This window comes from Emydura macquarii, unplaced genomic scaffold (assembly GCF_026122565.2).
Source record: "Emydura macquarii macquarii isolate MOO-44397 ecotype Brisbane River unplaced genomic scaffold, CSIRO-AGI_Emac_v2 contig_2308, whole genome shotgun sequence".
In the NCBI taxonomy this organism is placed as follows: domain Eukaryota; kingdom Metazoa; phylum Chordata; order Testudines; family Chelidae; genus Emydura; species Emydura macquarii.
This window is the reverse complement of record NW_027132445.1, coordinates 3853550-3875385: the sequence shown is the minus strand read 5'-3', so window position 1 is coordinate 3875385 and position 21836 is coordinate 3853550. Positions and strand designations below refer to the sequence as shown.

The 21836-nt window shown below is 42.0% G+C and overlaps 1 protein-coding gene across 10 annotated transcripts in view; it reads right to left on the bottom strand.

The window, feature by feature from the left end:
• AGPAT4 (1-acylglycerol-3-phosphate O-acyltransferase 4) overlaps nt 1-21836 on the bottom strand; it is a 129034-nt gene that overhangs the window by 87030 nt on the left and 20168 nt on the right. Inside the window, exons 1-2 of one of the 10 annotated variants that reach the window (XM_067560818.1) lie at nt 17718-18171; nt 14621-14783 (exon numbers count right to left, since the gene is read on the bottom strand). The gene's annotated coding sequence lies outside the window, so the exon portion shown is untranslated. Of the gene's footprint in view, nt 1-3929; nt 3976-4015; nt 4136-13344; nt 13486-14620; nt 14784-17717; nt 18172-21836 lie in introns of those variants that run through there. The other 9 variants (XM_067560817.1, XM_067560819.1, XM_067560813.1 and 6 more) reach the window with 9 other exon arrangements.

Below are 21836 nucleotides of genomic sequence, written 5' to 3'. Positions count from 1 at the left end.
AAAAGTTATCACCCTGGGCAATTTCAAGAGAGACATTAAGGGCCAAAAAAAATGACCTGGCAGTGTCCCTTGAACAGATAAAGCAAGAACTACCACAGATCTGCTTTATCAATCGATGTCAGTAGCTTTACTAAGAAATGTTAGTTTTTCCTTCTGTGCTGACATGCCTGACAAAAGGAAATAACCCCATTTGACCAGATATTATCAATGGAAGGTTATAGCTCTGAACAGCTATTTATACGTATACCAACCCTAGAAACAATGAAGATGAATATTAAGCCTTTGTGGGCAGAAAGTGTAACTTTTTTTTAATATACAAAAAAAATCTGAATTCAGTCAGCTGGGGTCATCACTGTAGCTAAAGCTATTATATTACTAGAAGCATAATCAAAGTTTCCAACCGAATCCAAGTAAATATGCATTTTGGATAAGTAACATATGATTGTAATTGATTTTATCCATGGAAGCATTAGTTAAATACAAAATTTCCACTATATTTACTCTTTCCATTATTAAAAGTAAGCAGGTCAGGAGTTTTCTGCCGCACTGCAAAAGAAAATTCAGCGTTCTCTCATTTTTATGAAATTGTTATTTACTTCATTGCTCACTATACATAAACACTTGCTGTTTTCTGTTACATTCAAAGTAAACCCTGAATCTATCATTTATATTTTCCTTCCCCAGTTGTGCCCAATGCTGCTTCTGCAGGAAGCAGACCCTCAATTCTAGAGGCAGTTTTGTTGACCTGTGTCATTTGAACTCAGTGAGGGAATTATTGATTTGGATAGACACAATGCTTATTATAGCACTCAATATGCATAGCTTGCTCAATCGCTTTATGTTTTCACAATTCTTGTTGAATGCAATATACACAGGAAGCAGTGTAAATATTAGTACTCAGACATGAAGGACCTGATTCAATAGTGTTTACTCAAACAGAACTCCCATTGATGCCAGTGGGAGTTTTGCCTGAAGGAGGAGTACAATGTTGGGCCCATGCTCATGAGGCTGAATTCAGGTCTTAGTTAGGTGTGATCTAACTCAGACCAGAATCCTCTGGTTTTTGTTGATTTCAGCAACATCTGACCCACCATGTTTCATTGTGCTGGATTGCCACAGACATTTTTAAATGAAGATTCAATCTCATTTGTTATAAAAGTCACTAACTGGAAAAACACTATTAGCATTTCAGACTAATAGAAAAACCAAAACCTTCCTGTAATAGCACACACTGTAGCAAGAAGTGCTGCCCTATATTCTCCTCCAAAACAGTAATTCATATGTCTAGCCGCAATACATTTTATCTGGAAATGTTCTCCTTAAGTAAATCTGTTCCCGGATCTTCTAGTTCTACAGAAGTTACACCATGGGAATCTGGTCATCTCACAGTATTTCCACTTGGATTGCAAGTTCTTTGAGGCAGGAACTGACTTTTTACTTTGTACAGTAGCTAGCACACTGGGGCCTTGAACTGGGTTAGAGCCCCTAAAACATAAATACTGCAATACCAATAATAGTGTAAACAATCCAGATCCAAATCAACGCAAATCTGATACTCTGTTTAATAGCTCATCTGTTTCAGAACACATTGGATTGACACCACCGTAAAGCAATAAGAAAGTGATTTGTCCAGGTTTCAAAGCAGATTTTTGGAGGGACCAAAATATAGCTAGAAAAGCACAATTAAAACCCCCCAAACACCCCAATCTCATAGTTGCTGGTGATCTACATGAAATGAACTAAAGGTGGTATCAACCCCTATCTTAATGCACTAGATATGCCCTTTGTATAACAAAGTTGTGTTTCCTTTTGCTTGTTACCCTGTGTATTCCCTGAAGACAAGTTAAAGTAGACACTGCTCCATAGACTGAAAAGTGACAACATGGAATGTGTTTATTGTAGCAGTTGCACATAGCAGCCACTATCAGTAAGGCTGGAAAACAGTTACATCCTTATCCCAGCCTTGTTTTCACACATTTATGATACTAAAATTCATTTTTGAGATTGCAAATTTTAGTTTGGTCAATGCCCCAAGGTTTTTGGGGTTTTTTTCTTCAGTGTGATTTTATAAAGTTTGGCCAAAAGTAAAGAAGTAGGTGTGAAAACCACAGGAATCTTATCTGATTTAGACCAACTTCCTCAATCCATTTGGAACTACTCAGATGCTTAAAGTTAGACAAACATAGAAAGCAGGCATTGGATTACAACGGGGCGGAAAAGATGTCAATGCTTGCTGTACATTGACAGAAATCCCAGCAGTTAGGCTTATCATAAGATCCTTCATTACAACCGATTAAATGCCTTTTGTACTAGCTAGCCTGTTTAATTCCATATCACAGAATCCCTCTAACCTAATGTAATTCCCAAAGATCAGTCAGGATCTCAATCAAACAAGAAACCCATAATAGCAAATGAAGACAGTCTGGTATAATGGAGATCTGGAAAAATCACATTTGACACAATTAACAAAAATCATCTATTAATGGTAGCTGATCAAAAGCCTACAAAGAAGAAAGACTATACCATTACTCCACTGATTCCTTCTTTTCACTGTCATAGTAGTTTCCGAAGATAACTGTTAAACTTGAACACGTTACAATTATGTTCAAAACATGCCATACAGCAAGCCTTTTATACTAAACTTTTATAACCACTGATAAAACAAAATCTATTTCAATAATGGATTAAGACAATGGTATATTTGAAAGTCACTCTCTCTGGTTTGTCACGAAATTCAAGTTTGTAAAGCATTTAATACACTAAATATAAAAGGTTAATAAAAATAGTTAATTTAATTAGGGATTGAACTTGACCATAACGGACAAAGGGTGGTTTAGGGAGACTTTTAAAAAAAGCAAAAGCTTTGGGAATTACAAACATTATTTCAACAGAATTTTTTAAAAATTCAAACATTAGCTTGGATTGAATTGAAACATTCTCCTGCAGTATCTGCAACTCAAGCACTAAAGCACTGAACTAGTGCATGAGAGTGTGAAAGTAACCTTAAACAAAAATGATGCAGACAGACTGTTTCCCAAGCTATAAGAAGTGCCCTAAGTAAAAGGCATAAATAGTGCAAGGTAAAATTTTATTTTAATAATGAGATACAGTTGTCAACACATGTAAGGATATCTGTTTTTTTAAACACTCAGGGGACAATGAAGCCCTGTAACTTAAACCAATGTCACCCCATTGTTTTCAATAGTCACCCACAGTTAACACTGCAAATGAGAAGAGGATCAGGCCCATAATTCTGAGCGAGATATTTATTAAACAACCACAAACACTTTTCTTACAGCTCATGACTAAAGCCATAGCAGCCTTTTGAAAATAAGGCTCAATCAATATATTCTCAGAAGACATTAAGATGGGATGGCTGACAAGAAGCCCTTCTATCGACACCCTTAAATTAATTGGAGGAAAGCAGTCAGCAAACAAAAGCATGCTTTTCCTTTCGGTATGAAAAGCAGTTCCCTTTCGGTATGAAACAAATATAGGGCCCAATCCTGCAAACACTTGTCTAGTGAGTAATCCCCCTTGATTTCAGTAAGGTTGCACACTACTCATTTGACTAAGGGGTTACAAGATCAGGACCATAAATGGCAGCCACTACTCTGTACTCCTTCCCCATGACCACAAACATCTAGTTTTGCTCTGAAGCAAGACAGATCAGACACCTCTTCTGTTTACACCACTTCCAAACATTCTTTTAGTCCCCAAATGTAGCTACAGATCTACAAAAAAGAAAAAGAAAAAAAGAAAAGAAACCGCACACACATTACTCTGCTACAGCAGAAGAAATAATTCCCTTTTGGGAGGAGGAGCTGCTGCCAAGGCATAGATACCTAGAGCTTTACAGCTTCAAACCCCCATACAGATAGTAACTAATGATCCTCTCAACACCCTGGGAAGCTCAGAATAATACCCACTTTTCAGATGGGAGAGGCTATATAAGCAGTTCCACTCACTGCTGTTGTGTCCCCTGACATCCATATAGGATATTGGATGAATCTACCTCCAGTTCCCCCATTGACTACTTCTTTGGCTCTGCAATGAAGTATTTCTGCATACATCTTCAGTGACTTAGCCAGAGCGCTAGATCACATCTTTCCACTTCTGTCCGCTTCAAGGATTACAAAAATCCAGCTAGAGTCCACACCAGCCTCCAAAACAGAAGATCCTTCTGCCTCTCGAGCTATGCTGAAGTTTCTTGCTCTTCACCCCTACTCCTGAGAACTGCAGAGTTCCTTCTTTGCTCCTTTGGTTAAGCACTACTTTGAAGCTTTTTCCTTGGAGGTCCATCTTCCTCCTAGGTTTTATCACTGCATTTCTACCCCACCCCCTGGCTCCTCACTATTTCTTACTGGCCCTACTTCAGCCTACTTTCACCAGACTCTTCCCCCAAGAGTGAGAGATCCCTCACTCATGTCTCCTTCACAGGATTCTCTTTCCTCTTTGTGTAGTCCACCTTGACCCTGTCACAGGTGGGATCACTAACTGTTATCGAGTCACCAAATCAGGGTCAGCTGGGGGTTAACTGCCACATCACAGGCAAAGCTGAGCTGACTCCCCTTAAATGACCAGCCAGCCCATGACAGAGGCATAGGGAAATTATGCAACTTGCCTGAATGTCACACAAGATGGGGTGGAGAAGCCAGGAACAGAATTTTAGAGTCCCTAACAGCAAATTCAGTCAAACTGCACTGTTTCTCCGGGCTCTAGACTACATTCATGGGACACACTCAACTTGAAATCACATTTGTGCCTGAGCATTTTGTACCTGCTATGCTCACAAGTATCACTTAAGATAGTGCTATAAAGGCAAAGCACATGTTTAAACCTAAGCATGGGCTAAAGTTCTTTGCTGCATATGGATGGATCTGTTGAACAGACTAAAGACCTAAATGTGGGATTTAGGCTCTTAAATCCCTTTGTTAAGCACCAAAAAACCCACACCTAGCTGCAGGTCTTAAATTCAGCTAGAGCCCACCAGAGCAGAGCTCTAGTAAATATTTTCAAACCCATGGAAGCCCCCGAGCCTCCCACAGGGGGGACACCAGGACTCTCGGCTTCAGCCCAACAGGGAAGACACCCTCACCAGGCTAAAGCCTGGAGTCCTGAATGTGGGGACGAGGCCTCCGGGAAATAATTTTTAGCCCTGCTTAGCTGCCACCTAATCCAGCAGGCACCTACATTTTTCACTGTAAAAGCCTCCTAGGTACCTAAGTTCCTGCTTCTAGGCATATGCAACTCTGCCTAACTCTAAGCATCCAGATATTTATCTCCCATCTAAGCCCCAGCACAATCCTTAAATCAGGTGAAGATAAGTGTGTGTGTAGGGGGAAAGGAACCTGCAAGGGAGGGGAGACAGACACACACACCACCCCCCACCCCTTGCTTGTGTGGCCTGAGCTGGTATAACTGGGTCCCATTCAAAATGTACCTCCTTATAAAACTTTTAGTCCAGCGGTTAGTGCACTCCTCTGGGATGTGGGAGACCCAGGTTTAATTTCCCCTTCTCCCTCTCAGACAGGGGGGGAATTAAACCAGAGCTCTCCACAGCCCAGGCAAGTGTTCCAACCACTGTACTAGAAGTTCTAAGGGAGGCAGCACTACCACCTCTAGAATTTCTTACAAGCAGCATCTTAGGCTCCTAAGCCATTCGACTTCAGGGGAGGGGTTCCCAGTGTTGATTGCTAGCAGAGACAGGCACCTCACTGCAGCTTGGATTTAGGAGTTTAGGACATCTCTCTCATCAGCATCACCCATTGGCTAGTTTAGGTGGCTCCCTGCTGAGCATGCTGGCTTTTGTGCATCCCATTCTTTAGGTCAGTCTGTGTCTATGCATTGTGTAGGGAGCCTAGGTGCCTAACCCAGGCTCTGTGGATCCCATGGTTGTGCCAGTGATTTTCTAGGTGCCTAAAAGTTAGACGTTACATTGCTGAGTCTCATAAGTCTCATTATGGATCCGGGTTATGCTGGAGTACTTTGCTGAATTAGTCTGAAGGGTTGAGCTTCAGCAGGAAGTTTAGAAGAGCCAGACATCTTACAGGACACTGCACATTGCAGTTGTTGACTGAAATAGACTCACACAAAACAAGAAGCAGTGCTGAGAATACAGGCAAGCTAGACTAAAACAGCATCAGTACTGGATCTAAATGAGCTTTTATTCAAACAACAAGAAATAATAAAGGTTATCCTAAAACCTGTTTCACGTACTGCTGAATGAATGCAAGGATGAGTACAGTAAAAGTAAGGTTCCCTTTAATGATGCTTCTCTCTCTCTCTCTCTCCACACACACACCCCTCTCCCCACCCAGCAAGTTACAGGAAGTCTTCTTGTTTTGTTCTTCTTGCTTGTGGTTAGCAAGTGTGCACATGACTCACACCACACCTTCTCCTCAAGAAAGCATATCCCAATAGATGCCACAATAGCTATAATGGAAGGAGTTTACAGGAAGAATTGTCTGTTTTCCCATTTTTTCTCTTAGGGCCTGATCCAGTTCACTGAAGTCAACTGGCAAAATTCTAATGACTTCAGGGCGTGATCCTCTGCCCTGAGATCCCAATTCAGGATTGCATTTAAGTCCATGCTTCAGTATCAAGTGACTTGAACAGGATTTAAGCTTTAGAACTTTCCTAAAGAGGAATGCTCTCCTCAGTTGGGGCCTTTGTGCATTTGGCAACACTTTGTGTAGTGCCACTTTGCTCAATTCCCCTCCAGTCAGTTCATCCTTCACTGAAAGAGCTTTATAGACATTAACAAGGGAGTAGGAAAACACTAATAATTTTTAAAAGGAATTAAAGAGTGCTCCTTCACAAACTGGAATTTTTTAAAATGTCAGTCCATTAAAATAATCACATTGACAGTGTCCCAGCCGATGTAAGGGGGGAAAAGCAAAAATAATTCCAGAAGTAGTTTTACTAAAACTGAAACAGTGGAGTAAGTTCTACCCAGGTTGCTTCCACAACACATTGTTCTTTGTATATGATTTAGGCCCCCAGTTAATAATGCAGAGGGATGTTGCTGTCTGCTCTGACACCCTGTATGTTGCTTGTCTTTCTATAGTAAGAAGGGTGTGCATGCTTGCACATAACTGAATACAACAAGACATGTGGATGAAGGCAACAATGATGTCCTAGGAGCCCTGCTATGGACTAGGTACTACAGTAATATAAATAAGGATTGAGATCAGCCACATTAGTTATTTTTAAATGGAGCAGCCATGTGTGTCTGAAAAGGACCAATTAAATCCACCTCATTGTTCAGAGCTATGTGGCAATGCAAGGGAATGTGGGGAGTGGAACAACAAACGCTGTGGTCTCAGGGAAAAGGACTGAGTTATGGAGAGGGAATGGAGAACAATATTGCAGGTAGCCAGGAGGGGAAAGGTGTGTGCAAAGAGCATGGAGCTCAGCATTTCTGAGGGGCTTGAAGCCAGCAGTGGGACTGGATAGGGTCAATGAGTATGATCCAAAGCTGCCAAACATCAGAGTTCACGCTGCTTTTAAAAGGTAATGTTCGGAAATGGAGCCTTCTTACCTTACTTATCCATGAATAATCCCCAAGTTTTCTACTGTTCTTTGAGCCTAGAAGTTCTCTTAGATTTTATATTTGAAAGGCATTTGCTGAAAAGTGACCGTAAGAGACTAGAGGACCCAACATCTTTGCTAACTTGTTTTAAAATGAAAACTGTGTGTGAAATTCACCCTGTGCAGAGGGTCAGCACAAGCTCCAGGGGTCACTTACAGCCCACTTAAGCCCTTATAAATGCAAAATCTGCTCAAAAATTGAACTGAGAGTGTAGTCCTTGCATTGGCTATCTTGCACAAGGGTGAATTCTCACATTATTAAGCTTAAACATGTATTTCCAGTGCCTACCCATGGTGAGCCCTTAAAAAAAAAAAAAAAAAAAAAAAAAACACCACACACCAAAGACCCTATTTTACTTTAATTCCACCTCAGCAACACATTATGTCCTGCAAACACTTACGCACATGAGCAGCTTTATTCAGGCATTGGTTAGTACCCCTGGAGTCCAGTAGGATTACCCATATTACACACACGTTTATTCAAGAATTTACTCGAGTGTTTGCAAGATCAGGTCCTTTATGTGTAGAATTAGAAAACTGTAGAATTTTTTTTTTATTGCTGCATTTATACAGCTCCTTTCAATGGAGGAGCTTAAACCACAAACATTAATGAACTAAGCCTCACAACACCCCTCTGGGGTATTACCATCCCTATTTTACACAGGGAAACTCAGGTTAGAATGGCTAAGTGACTTGCACATGGTCACATAGCAAGTCTATGGCAGAGCCAGGTCTAGAATCCAACTCTCCCAATTTCCAAGGCTATGGCTTTCATCACAAAATGGTGCTCTCCACCCTTCATTTGCCTGCTTGACTGTAACTGGATTCGGTGTTTCCCTGTAACAGCTTTGACAAGCCAAATATGGTACCTAAAACAATACAGATGGGAAAAAAACATTCCCAAAATCTGGAGACTGTTGCCAGTTCCAGTCCAGTCTCTCCATATAAAATAAATCTGATCCTAACTTATTCCTTCTCCCTTCCCACTCCTGAGAAATAAAAGCAGGGTACTCAGTAGTAAATTTGAAGGGTCTCTGTTATGATCTGGAGTTTATGAATTTAGGCTGGGCTCCACAAAATGATTTTGTGAGCACCTCAATGCCTAACGTAAGAGCCTTGGAAACTCACCTGGGAGGTGAGACCCAGCTTCAGTTCCACTTTGGACAGATTGTCATCAGGCCAGAGAGAGAGGGTATGTCTACATTGTAATTAAAAGCTTTTGTCAGCTGATTCAGACTTGCTGGGCTTGGGCTAACGGACTGTTGAATTGTGATGTAGACATTTGGGCTTGGGCTGGATCCCAAACAACTACACTGCAGCAGCCCCTTAGCCCACGTCAGCTGGCATGGGCAAGCCATGAGTTTTTAATTGCAGTGTAGACATGCCCAAATTGATTCTCTAAATTAGTGCTTAGAGGACTCACCTGGGAGGTGGGGGACCCATAGTCCAGTCTTCCTGCTCCAATGACAAAGTAATTATACACTATGCAATAGCTTCAATAGGACAGATTGGGAGAGCCCCGTATCAGAATAATCCCTGTTCAAATCCTTCTTTCCTCCCTCCCTCTCAGGCAGGAGGCGGCACCGAATCCAGGTTTCCCACATCCCAGGTGAGTGCTCTAACCACTGAGCTGGAAGTTGTACGATGGACACCACCTCCTCCTCCTGAATTTTGAATGAAACCCAGTCCAGTAGGCAACCTCTGAGCATACCTACTGGATCAGGCAAAGCAGCAGTGTGCATGTTCAGCAGCACAAACAAGCACCAAGGGAACTTTTACAGCAGAATATTCAGACAAATGAATCAGTTTAGGTGCCTATAATGTTCAGGGGCAGACAGTCAAGCAGGGCTTTGTGGAGCCCAAACTGCAACTGTGGCATCTAAATCCACAGTTTAGGCCCTAAGCACCTTTGTGAATCTGGGCTTTACTGACCAAAACGCAGCAGTAGTACTAGAAACAAGACCTTCATTATTCCCACCTGGAAGGCTGGCTGACTCACAAAGACATCACTGGACAATACCCAGAAGGTAAACTATAGTCATCGGTAAACAGACTTCACTTGAGGAGCTTCCTCAAAAGCCCAGCCACCCACGTGTTCCTGGTTAATAACCGGTTTATACTTCCTGGAGTTGTGTGGGTTTTTAAAAAAATAATTTTTGGCAGCCCTCCTTGAACTTCTGGCAGGAGTCTAGTTCCCAACTTCACTTCAGACAAGGGACTGAACATACACTATTCAGAAGCTATAAGTTGTCTTGTCATCGCGGGGATACTAGCTTGCAGTAGTTGACTGGGTTTTTGTTGTTGTTGTTTTTTTTTTTTTTTAAAAAGGATCCTGAAAGTGGCATAAAGAAAAAACACAGTCAGTGATCTGGGAAATTGATGGGACTGAAAACACTCACAGTTTACAGAAGTAATTCTAATATTTAAGTTTTCTACTGCACCATTAGCAGCAGTTCAGACACAGGTGGCATAATCACTATTACAGAGGTCGTGTCACCTAACAGATAGCACAGTAGACTGGGACTCAGGAGTCCTGGCTTCCATTCCTGGCTCTGCCACTGGCCTGCTGGATGACCTTGGGCCAATCACTTCTGCATAATTTATTTTCCCATCTGTAAAATGGGGATAATGATATTGACCTCCTTTGGAGAGCATTTTGAGATGTACTGATAAAAAGTGCTATCTAAGAGCTAGATGTTATTTATAGCACTGCTCAAATTGAGAGTGCAGTTCTATTGATTATAAAGAAAATAAGTTAGTTCAATATAGTATGGGCTGAAGATAAAAGGTGAAGTTTGAAAAAAAAAAAAAAATCCTGTAAGATTTCCATCAAAGTGTTTGGATTTATTGAGTATTCTTGATTGAATGCTGACTGCAAATTTCATTAACATGAACTACTGCCTCTGCTAGAATATGAGGATCAAACAAAGACAGATCCTTAGAATACCACATAATACACTTCTTCCAATTAAGTACTTTGCTATTTAACCTTGACATTGGCTTACACTCCTTCAATCAGTTAACGTTATTAATTTCCTTCATGTAATAATATTTTTATATAATACAGTTGGGAAAGAACAAAACCACACAGAAGGAATAAGATACCTACGCCTTGTTTAAAAAAGACAACATCTTATTGAACTGAAGAGAAAACAAACATTATGCGGTGATATAAACTTCCACCTCTGACAGGCAACACCTAGCAGTTGGAAAAGATAAAAGAATGTATGCACCAAACCAAAATCACAGTTCCAATGGGTTCCAAGGAAAATACATCTTTGGAAGCCTGGGCTGCATCTACACAGAAGACATTCGAATGCCAGGTAAAGTCTCATTGACAGTAGCAGCTACTTTACTACCCCATCCAACTATCCTTACACTCCCAGTTTTCACCCAGCTCAGTTTCAAAGATGAATGTTCAGAAATTGTTTTGCTGGATCCTAATCTTGGATTAGATTTTTACATTTTAGTAAAATCATTTTTAATTTGAAAAGTTGGATAATAAAAGCCTTGATATTTAACTGGAGTAGGTTCTTAGGGCACAATTAGAAGGCCCAAATTTCAGTGAGAGACATACTCCACTTGTCCCAGACTCCTGTGTCACACTAACTGCAAGGTGTTGGGTCCTATTAAGATAGGAAGTGAGGGTGGAGAGAAGGGGAGAGCAAGAAAGAATGTAGCATATCCAAGAAATGGTCCCTGTATTTTTTGAAATATTTAGGGGAATGGTGAACAACAAGTTCCTGGGAAAAAGGAGGACTAATGTGTCCCAGCAACATCAATGATTTTGGGGATGGAGTGGGGAGAAAAGACACTGAACCCCAGGCACTCAAGTACTTGTGCCAATAGAGCTGTGAGCCAGTATTAGACAACTCATATTCAAGATAATGTAGCACTAGAATTTCAGCAGTAAACATCACATTATATTGGTGTCCCTCCCATTTCCACGACCCACCCTCCCTCAACCCAGCTGTAGGTTTGTCAGCATTGATTTTACTTTTTCTAAGATGGCCCCTGCTAGTACTAGATCAGAAATATATGGCTTTGTGGCAATTCAAGAGACGGTTTCAATATCTATTTTAGACTTTACAGTCCAACCACACCCTTAATATTGTGTTGATCTCAAGAGATCCAAAGCCACAGGGGCCTCAATGTCAACCAAACAATTCAAAGACCACAGCTTCACACAGGATCTGCACACGGATGTGACCCTCTGTGCACAACAACCTGAATAGCACGGGCTTCCTATCCCTGGATGTCTCCAGACATCTGAATAACTGGGGGGGGGGGGGGGGGAAGAGGAGGTAGAGGAGGTAGAGAGAAAGGCTGGTTTGAGAATGTGTGGGGTGCATGTATTAGCTATCATATAGCTACTCCTGGAACTCTCTCCTATGAGATAAAGAAAGTAAGAGGGACAGCTGCTATTCAAGTTTTTCAATGTATTCTCTTACCAGCTCTTTATCAACTATTTAAATCAGGTCTTCCCTCCTTTCTGATTGTCCAGACCTAGGCACCAATCCTGCAACTAGAGCCACACAGATAAACTAACATCCACGTGGACCCAAATGTAGGATTTAGTTAGGTTTTAATTTAACTTTAGCAAGAAAAATGAAGCATTGATTTCCACACACCTTCTTATTTATTAGTGGAACTATTTTCAGCCTTGTAGTGTTTACCCTCCATACATGTATAAAAGCCCTTCTGTCTCTTTGGCTAGTAATAAATCATTCTGCTTGTTTGCCTCTCCCACTTTCAATTATTTTTATATTACAGTAGCATCTAGAGGCTCAAAGTGAGGCCAGGGCCCTATTGTGCTAGGTGCTGTACAGACCCAGTTGAACACCATCTAATCAGACCAAAGGGGAGAGGAGAGTAAACCAAAGCACAGAGTTGAACTGATTTGCCCCAGGTGAAATAGCAAGTCAGTGACAGCAAGAGAATGCAGGTCTCCTGACTTCTAATCAAGTGCCCTACCCTCTAGGAAGCATTGCCTGAATTCCAATACAGGGTTTTTGTTCTTTCTCCAAATTCAGATCCTTTCAAAGCCACTCCAGCCACTAACTACTTCCTTGAAATCTTATTTTCTAGGAGGGGCCCTCTATAGGGTTGCCACCCCTGCCAAGCCCAATACTTCTGCTTCACTTCAATTCCATTGTCCTTGATACTCCCACATCATTTTCTCAGCCTTTGGCTCTTCAGAAAAGAGAAGTGAGTCAGCGGCTTCTGAAGCACTTTCCTTCCAGCATGGCAGCAAGACAGACATTTGCAGGGTAGCGGCCACAGAACGTCTCTTACTTGCTAAATGGCACCAGGACAGTAGTAAGTGTGGGCTCAAGCCCACCAAACACCAGATCAGTATATCTGTGCCAAAAAATATAACTGGGAAGGGCCATACAACATCCTCAGGGTCAGGAAGTCCACCTGCAGGTTGGGTTTCCACACACAGAGGCAACAGTGGATATCTGAAATACTGCTCCCATACTATATTTCAAGGTGTAAAAGCTATGTACCATCCCTGCACACCCCTGGAAAGCAGTGCAGCACTGAGATAGCCCTACCTTAGTTTCTCCACTGGGGTCACCAATAAGTTCAGCAAGGCTGAATCAGGTGTCTAATTTATTAACAGAAAGTTCAGCAAACAGAAGGAAGACCTTCACCCATGCTTCTCAGCAAGAAGGCAGACACCATCTTAGTTTATCAGTTCCACATCCAGCCCCTTTAAACACAAGGTACTCAACTGTCATTCCTTACCTGGAGCCAGGCACTTCCTACCAACTGCAGCTCTTTTTCCAGGCAGTATACAGCTCCCTGCAGAATAAGCCTCCTACAAGTAGCTGGAGGGTTCCTCTCTGAGTTCCTTTTCTTGACAATTCACCTTCTCTGTTCCCCTAGGAGCTCTGATAGCCTTTTACAAGGTGCAGGTGCTCATTAGCTGCCCAAGCAGTTAACTATTTACAGGCAAGCAGAGATGGGCTTGTTCATCACAGATAGACTGGGCTTTTACACCTCCCCCCCTTAAAGGGACCAGCCACCCATAAGACACAGGTTTCCTCATGTGGGAACAAAGGAAATATAACTCAGCCAAGCAATGAAACCCAAGCAGACAGTGCTGTCTCTAGCACCCTTCCTCCCTAAATTCATAACATTCCAATTGTTAATCTGTGTTTTACTGATGATGGAGGCATGGTGCCTAAAACAAGTCTCCAGTGTATCCTAATGCAACTTACTGGCTGGTGTGTGCTGATATTGCTCTCTTGGTGCTGACCCACTGTAAAAGGTAAGGGAAATACTAGCTAGGGGAATTCTTCTTTAGCTCAAATGGCAAAGAGGAGTGTTTTTGAAGCTGGAAGTGTTATGTCATTAATCCTAGCTCCATGAGGGGCAGGGGAGAGGTAAAGTACCATCGCATGTGAGTATAACACAGTAATTGTCTTGGCTGTAGTGTGTGATTTCATTATACTGACCTCAGGGACAGAGCTGAGAAGGCTGGTGTGGTGTCCTCCAGGGTCAGAAAGCCCCATCAGGGAGCACTACACAGAGCGTCCTACCTTGCCTCTAATATCAAGCAGTAAAAACAGTGCACATCATGTGAGACCGCACTCTTCTCCCTCCAGTAGGGCCCAGCCAACCATATGATTGTCATTAAAGTTACCTGTGACAGGATCCCTACCTTACTATGACCCCACAACCTGTAATGCACTGAGAAATTTAAAGTGGTATGACACGACCAAGGGACAATAGTCACTCCACATAAGTATTTCAGTGTCCAAAGGAGATAAACAGAGTATGGTTATTGTGGGGAAAATGTAAGGGTCTTGTGCAAGCACAGATTGCCTCTGCAGATGCAACACTCTAGAAGCTCTGTGATCCTCTCAAATGGGACAGCTTGCCTCATATTCCAAAGAAGTGCTTCAGTCTGATGACAGCCTGCAGAAATCCTTATGCAATACCTTGGCTCAGCAGGAGGTAGGTTCTTCCCCACCTGATTGAAATTAATCTAAAAAGAAGCCTGAAGACGGTCTCCTACCTGAAAGCACCTTTATGAGTTGTCAGCATCAGTCATAGAAAAGAAAGCACAGGCAACTCCTGTAATGCTGAAGAGTCTCACTGTTCTTGGAGAATGGTGATCTCAGGTGTCAGAAGAGGAGGGAGCTCCCACCAATAAGTTACCCCTTCCTTCACAACTGCAACTGGGGATGGAGAAACAGCCAACATTTCAGGCATGTGCTCAGGTCAGAGAGCCCCCACTCCAAAATCAGGTGCCCTTCATCAGAAATAAGAGAGACTAGCCAACTGCCCCAATCCCCTCCATTAACTTTTTCCTTTAAGCAAAAAGCCAGGCTAATTCTATAAGAACTTCTGCTCTTTGCACCATACAGTACAAAGAGAAGTCCCAGCCAGACACATATGTTGTTGAATAGGACCTTGTGGCTATGATACAAAGCAATATGATTGCTGATAAGAACTGAATTCTACATCTAGTAGCCTGGGAAATACCTAATACAGACAGTAGAAAGGAGTGTGGTGTAGTGGATAAGACACTGTTTTGGAAATTAGGAAGCTTGGTTACTGTCTGCCTCTGATCTGCTCTGGGTACATTGGGCAAGTAACTTCAACTCTCTGTGCCTCAGTTTCCACACCTGTAAAATACAATCCCTTACAGCTTTTTTATGAAAAACACTTGAACATCTATGGATGGAAAGCATCTCTATAATAAGATTCCTGGAACGTAACTCCGTGTGTTCCTCCAAAGCCTAGAATGTATATTCCAGCAGTGTGAAGCAATGGAAGCAGCTACAAGGTTGGCTGAGAGCTCTTTTTGTTCAGAATATCAGCAGGCTGAATCATCACTGGGTTTTCACAGTCTGTTACTATCCATTTTTAAAGTTCTCAGCCATTTTGACTTTACAGATTACTCCCAGGAGGAGTACAGCTACGGTAAGGCATGTATCAATGCCATGGCTAGAGTCTTAGATCATTGTGATATCAGAGGTAACTCAACTAATCACCTATCGCACCCTACAGCTAATTTGCATGCAACATTTTCATTGGTTGCACGGGGAGAGTAAGCAGATGGTGGATTACTTGGCCCAACTGCAATCCACACAAAACATCACAAGTCTCCCAGCATAACACCCTCAACACAAATCAGCATACACTCTAACCCCAAACATGACTCTGAAGCTCCAAATATTTGTTGAATCAGTGTGAAGCTATGGAAACAGCTAAAAGCACTATTCTTTACGCTCTTTTTGTTCAGAATATCATCTTGAATTATCACTTGGATTCGCAGGCTGTTACCATGCAATTTTTCAGCTCTCAACCATTTTTGGCTTTTTTTTTAAACATACATTACTTTACAAATTACACCCCTTGTTCCACCAGTAGTAATTATTAAAAAGCTAAGCAACAGTTTTAGCTGAGCTGCATATTCATAAAGGGCAATCCCACCCACTAGCCAACTGGAATATTTTTTCTCTGTCCCAGTCACTGCATACTTTACAATGGGCTATTCCCAGGGAGCCAGTGGTTGAATTCCAACCTGTACCCATCCATGGAATATTACTAAAAAATATGCATGCCCCTTTATGCAGAGCATGTAATCTCACTTTTCCTGCATATTTACTGCAAGTTCTAACGTGATTAATAATGTAAGCACACACCCCTACATTTTAAAGAAATAAGAAAAATATAGCATGATTTTGGATTTTAGTAAAAAGTTTCTATATCTATGTAAGGAATATACAGAGAAATTATAGGCACCTGAAGCCAAGTTTTCCTTTCAGTTACACTTGAGTAAGCATGTGAAAGTCAACGGGCTAGCTCTGGTGTTAACAAGAAGAGAATCTGGCTCTGGGTCTCTTAATTTTTATTTTTGCACTGATACTCAGTTTGGGGTAGCAGTGATTATCAGTCCACAGTGAGGTTATGTTCCTTTGGTATAACTGCCAGCATTAGTTGCACCACAATTCTTAGAGGTGCATACATTGTTTTATTAAGCATGTACAGGCCTTGGAAATGCAAGACAAATAAATATGGGATTAGACAAAAAACAAATGCACAGAATAGAAAGTTCTGGTCAGAATGGAACAAATCCTTGTTTGCTGTTTTGTACACACATGGGTAAACACTCACTTGTTGAATCAAATCCTCTTATGGATCATTTCACAGCTGAACAATGCTGTATAGTTTGGGCTAACCAATGTGATATTGTGCTGATATTAGTATTGATAGGCTGAATATATTCATTTTTAAAGAAAGCCAAAACTTTAATACAAAAAGCCAGCCAAAACTTTAAAACAAAAATCCAGTACTAAGCACACAGCTTCTTCAGTCTTTCTAAACATTGCTCTCAAATTGTTATGGTTTATGGAATTCTTCTAGGAACAATGAAAAAAGAATACACTGCATTTATTTCAATATATATCTACGTTTCATTCAAACAGCTAATTATTTAGGCATGATACAGTCCTCTTGATGTACAAAACATCTTCATGAAAGCAGCTGTAAATAGATGGTCACAAATGTCTGTTTCCAAGGCAACACTATCCCTCCCTTCTCCCCCCCCTCCACTGTGATAGGGGAAAACCAAAATGAAAGTAGAGGGGAGACAACAAATGCATGCTGCAGCCTAGCAAATATCAAGCCAAAACGTACAACAAATGCAAAACTGTGAAAGAAATATAGATATTTATATTTAAGGCAAAGTCCATGGTATTTGTAGTTTCCATGGAAACAAACACTGGGGAGAAAAGAAAGAGCATATTGCATGACACAAAGGGAGCCAACATGTAGCAGGAACATTCTGGTTGGCTTCAGCTTTTTCAAACAAAATTATTAAATATACTAAAAAAAATTGAAACCAAAGTACTGAACTAATGGAGAAAAGAAGTGGAAAAATAATCAGAGTAGTTCTTGACTGCAAACCTGCTGCTCGCCTCTAACAAACCACATGCTGTTCACATAAACACACACCTCATTGTAGCCTGCTTCTTTCTGTCCTCTGACTCTGCAACTCAATGTCTTGGTGCTTTTTTTAAAAGACATCAAGCCAAATAAAGAAGAATACTTCTGCAAATGTAAAAGATCTTAGGAAGTAGCATGAATAATATCATATCACATACCTTGTGCCTGCCAGACCTTGACATATGTGCTTAGGAACCAGAGACAGAAAGGGATTGAGAGAGGCTGAGACTCAGAAACTGCCACTAGTTTGCATGAGCTGTGTAAATCAGCCAACACTGGAAAGAAAGCCAGACTCCACCCTTAGGGTGGTAGCTTAAAAAAAGTGGCTTCTCAGCTGACGTCTCTCCCCACCACATGTCACTTCCTTTTAAAGCTACAATTCGGTAGTCAAGGGGAGATGGCTACTTACTGGTGTAATATGACTCATCCCCTTCCCCCACCAACTAGTAGAAGGAAGTAAGTGGTTCACCGTTTGAAAACACTGCTACAGAAACCTCCTGCCTGAATCCAAACAAAAGCCTATCCTATATCCTTTTTTTCTCTCTCTCTCTTTCTCTTATTTGCTTCCATTTACAGAAAAACCTTCGTATTTCTTCCCATGCTGGCAGTGGTTTTACTGTCATGCCCTAAACACGCTGGCAAAATTAAATCATTGTTAATTGAAAAGGGATATGATCGATTTGCATTATGCATTGCAACAGTTGCATCTTTTCCTCTAAGTTTTTAAGGGTCACAGAAGAGGTAACATTTGAGGTAGTAAAGCAAATATACATGTGACTAAGACTTTTTAGAAGAATACTATATTTAGGTATAAGCACAGCTGATCTGATACAATTATACTTTTTCAGCACACTGAGCATTTTTAAATAAGAACAATTGCTTCTAGTCAGATTGTACCTTTGCATCCTCATATACAGATTAGAGGCTGTATGTTAGATCTAGAACATGGGAATTGAGCATCTGGGGCTCAATCCAGTGAGAATTCTTGTCCTTCAGGACACATTGAGGGCATTCCACATCTGGCATAAATGCTCAGCATCATGCAGGACCCTCCAAGCGCTAATGTTTTGTAAAGGGTGGATCTGAGGCTGGCTGAACAGGTGGCCATAAGATCAATATAAACATCCTATATATATATGGCAGATAATGAGATGTCTAACTGAGTTATTGGGGGAGGAAACCCGCAGAACACCTATTAATTAAAAGGGGGAGAGACTCAACTAATCTGGACACAACAAAAAAAAAAAAAAAAAAGAAAAAGAAAAAATATCCAGATGGTAGGTTTCCAAGCACTGAATATTCTGACACACAATATTCACCATCTGCGAAACCAAAACGTTTACTGTTAGTCCTTGACTGTTGAGTGGAAAGCAGATTTTATGAATGAAGAAAATTGGAAATAGCAAGAATACACAAAATTGTAACATGAAAAAGCAAAGCATAATTTAACTTCAATACAGAGTTCTAAACACCGTTAGCTCAAATTGTGAAACACATAATATAGTCTTTAATTACATGACCATATATAAGAAAATTTGTCTCACTCACCTGAAAATTTTCATTCTGGTAGGGAGATGAGTCCATAAATTCAGTAGGGGTGGATTTTTCAGTCCCCCGTACTGCATGATGCAGTGGCAGATGTTTTTGATGGGCTGGGCTGACTCTTCATATAACTCCTTCCATTGAAGAGCCCCTCTAGAGAATTGCTTCCAAAGCTGATAACGGTCATATATGAATAAAATTCTGTTTCAAAATGCATTAACAATAACAGATAACACTGCCCAACACTAAATAGTAGTAACTGTCCTTCAATACATCAATTAAAGGTAAGACACTGTTTTCCATCAGTTCTCCCTTAAAAAAAAAAAAAAAAAAAGGCAAAAACAAACCCCCCATGCAACACTATTGAAAATGAGCCTCCCAAAAGAAGGAGATGAAAAGTACAGGACGGGATGATTTTATGGACCCACCCTCCTACCAGAACAGAAATGTTCAAGTGAGACAAAATTTCTCATTCTCACAGTGGGACATAGGTCTGTAAGTTCAGCAGTGGTGAGATTTTTGTAGCAGTACCCACCCACACTTCCATTCACTATCAACTGTTGGGCGGACTATACAAGTGAGCTATGCCTTGCAGAACCCTCCTTCTGAAGGCTGCTTCACCTTACCAAAGTCCATCATTCTTACAGAATTTAGTGAATAAATGCAGGGATGACCAAGTTGCTGCCCTGCAAATTTCTTCATATGGTGTATTGGACCTGTTGGCCCACAAAAACTGCCACTGCCTTGGGGAATAGCTTTTAATCTTAAATGGAGCCATTTTCCCCTTGGCTTTATATGCCTCAGAAATTCCCCTTTAATATATCTTGCTATCGTGGAGCTGGAAGGTCTATGTCCCCTAGCCTCGTGCTGTATTAGACATTTTCTTTAAGGATGACTCCAACCCTTTGAGCCTTTTCACTTTTTGGGGGATGACAGAGAGCAGAGATGCAGTATAAGCGAATACTGCTCTGGCAAAAAAAGTGGCCAATGCTGAAGCTCTGAGGATTGCTGAGGCATTTTCATAGCCCCTGCAGAGGGCTGATTCCACCCTTATCTCAATGATATCTTTCAATGGGAAAGGAGAGTGTCCTTAACAAGGGTTGACAAGGCAGCATCCGTTTGAGGAAAAGCAACCAAGAATGCTTTTGACTGATGGATGTTAGAATTTTTTGGCTCTTTGATCAGATGCTTTGCCTTCCCTGCATTTTCCCATTCCTCCTTTGCCGTCTTAAGCAGAATGTCTGGGATAGGAACATAAGGGTGAGTTTTATAGCATCTTGGAAAATATTTTTCAAGTATTTTCTGTCCCTTTAAGCTCCCCTTAATCCCCTGCTCTTTCTCATCCTTTTTGGCTAAATGCTAAGGGGAGATACCAAAGACAGAAACTACCTCTCTCTAAATATATGAGGAAAAACTGTGCAGGGAATAAGAGTTCTTGCTGAGCCTCTTGGGTTTCCTCCATCTTGGATGCTGAAAGAATATCCTGTTCCAAGGAGGTGGAGTGTCTAGACTTAAAGGATTTCTTTGCTTTATGTCTGTGTTTGTATCCCTTACTACACATAGGAGGAGGACTAGCCGGAGAGAAGGCTGAGGATTTGAAGTCATAAGAGTCCGAGGCGAAACACCCGTGCCTATGCTTTCTACCCTTATGTCTTCTCCTGGGTCTGACCGCCTCATCGGGAGGAGGAGGCAGCAGCGACAACAGCAGAAAACAGCTCCTCAGATGAGTTGTCTCTCTTATGCCCACTTGGGGATCTGTCCTTGCACGTTTTAGTCCCTTTTTTCCCACCTCACCTAGGCTCCGGACAGGTGGTGAGGGAAGCAGACAAGGAATAGCTTCTATGTCCTTGTCAACTTCTGGGTCCTGTTTTCTCCGTTGGGTGCCACTGGGAGGACTGTAAGGTGGCTGCTGTGCCAGGAGCTGTTCTAAAATGGCTGCCTGTGGAATGTGTGCTACCAGCTCCAAAATGGCCACTGGGACCCCACTGTGATGGGGATAGGGAGGGTTGGCAGGAAACCGATTCCTCTGTGGCTCCAGCAGTGCTTGGGACCCCTGAGGAATAGAGGGTGGGGGTGCCCTGACTGCAGCACACCCACTGGCAGGTAGCCCCCCATCACAGTGCTCTGGCTGGTGAAGGGAGGAGGGAAAAGGATGGGAGTTTCGGGAGTTTAAGCTGAGCTGATTTTGCTGGCTGGAGCTACTGAGGTCTCCACAGTTCTACCAACGACAGGTCCCGGTCTGCGTCAGGGGCTGCGGACTGAGCCCCTGTGGTCCTGGGCCTGTTTTTCAGCCGCCTGACTTTCAAGGCCTCTTTTGTCCGCAGCCACCACCGTGCTGACCCGTTGGGGCAGGCTGGCAGCCTGCTTTCTAACCACAGTAGCTCCAAGGCTGGGGGAGCAAAAGGAACACTTTTCTCCTTCGATTTACTCCACCCAGGGTGCTGAGCACAGGGTACAAACGGGGCCAGATTAAGGCTTAGGCAACAGAGCAACGTGCCTAAGGCCCAATTTGTGGGGGAGCCCAAACTGAGCTCCACCTGGTCTGGTTCAGGATGGGTGCAGGAGCTGGCTCCACAGGAGTGGAGAGGAGGAACGGTGCTAGCCACCCTTCTGTCCAGTCAGATTTGGCTCCACCAGCCCTCCATCATAATGGGGCTAATACTAAGGGAGCAGCATTGCAACTTGGTGCATGGGGGTCACAGCACTGCTCATGTTTGGCCCCGCTGGACATCCAT